We start from the raw sequence: 977 nt of genomic DNA, 5'->3' as shown, positions 1-977 counted from the left end.
ATACGTCTGTGGTTTACATAATATTAGTTTGTTGACAAATTAATGATGGCTCTTGTGTGATTACAACTTATATATATAGTCTCTTGTTCTTTGTAGCGATAATGATCCTCCTACTCTATTGCTTTTGTTTCTGTGTATTTTTGTAGCATTGGGGGTGTGAAATAGGTAATCTCTTTCTTGTTGGGCTTGAGCTGGAGTCGCCGCTGCCTTCCGGTGCGATGGCAACTAACCCCTGCAATTCACATCCGCATGTGCCCCGCAAAAGATAAAGTCAACACTCCAAGACTACTACAATACGAGTTAATTGCAGAAAATTACCACATTTAGAGCAAGGTTTGCAGAAAACCACCTAGTCTGCAAAAATCACCGCGTTTCTAGTAAACTTTTTACAAAATGCACTGATCAAGTGATTTAGCCTATTTAATCACTTTCTGACACATGGGACCGGATTGTAAGGAAGCCCCGCGCCACCCCCGCCAAGGCCAAGGTGGCCAAGGCCAAGAAGCCCTCCGCCCCGAGGAAGCCTCCAACTGTCGTGGAATTGTCACGGCAGATGCCCTTAGTGTTAGGACTTTAGTCGCGAGGCCAACGCATCTATGTGGTAGCTTGAGAGGGGTTGAGCGGGACGAGAGATGCGATGTTTTACCCAGGTTCGGTCCCTCACGGTGGAGGTAAAAGCCTACATTCTGCTTCATTGATATTGATGATGATCACAATTACACGGGTGCTCTAACTCGAGAGCTCTAGACTTGTTTGTCTAACCCTAACTTATCAAACTTGTGGAACTTCTCCCTTTTGGGGTGCCCTGCCCCTCCTTATATATGTTGAAGGGGCGGCTTACATGACTAGTCCTATTAGGATTAGGATTACTCTATTACAAGTGGAGTCCTAGTCTTGCTTCCTTTGTAAGGGAATATTCCTTATGCTTTCCTCTTAAGCTGGCCCACCATAACATAGGTTGGTCTTCCATGAACCGC

This window comes from Triticum aestivum, chromosome 6A, assembly GCF_018294505.1.
Source record: "Triticum aestivum cultivar Chinese Spring chromosome 6A, IWGSC CS RefSeq v2.1, whole genome shotgun sequence".
Classification (NCBI taxonomy): domain Eukaryota; kingdom Viridiplantae; phylum Streptophyta; class Magnoliopsida; order Poales; family Poaceae; genus Triticum; species Triticum aestivum.
Note: the sequence above shows the minus strand (reverse complement) of the source record.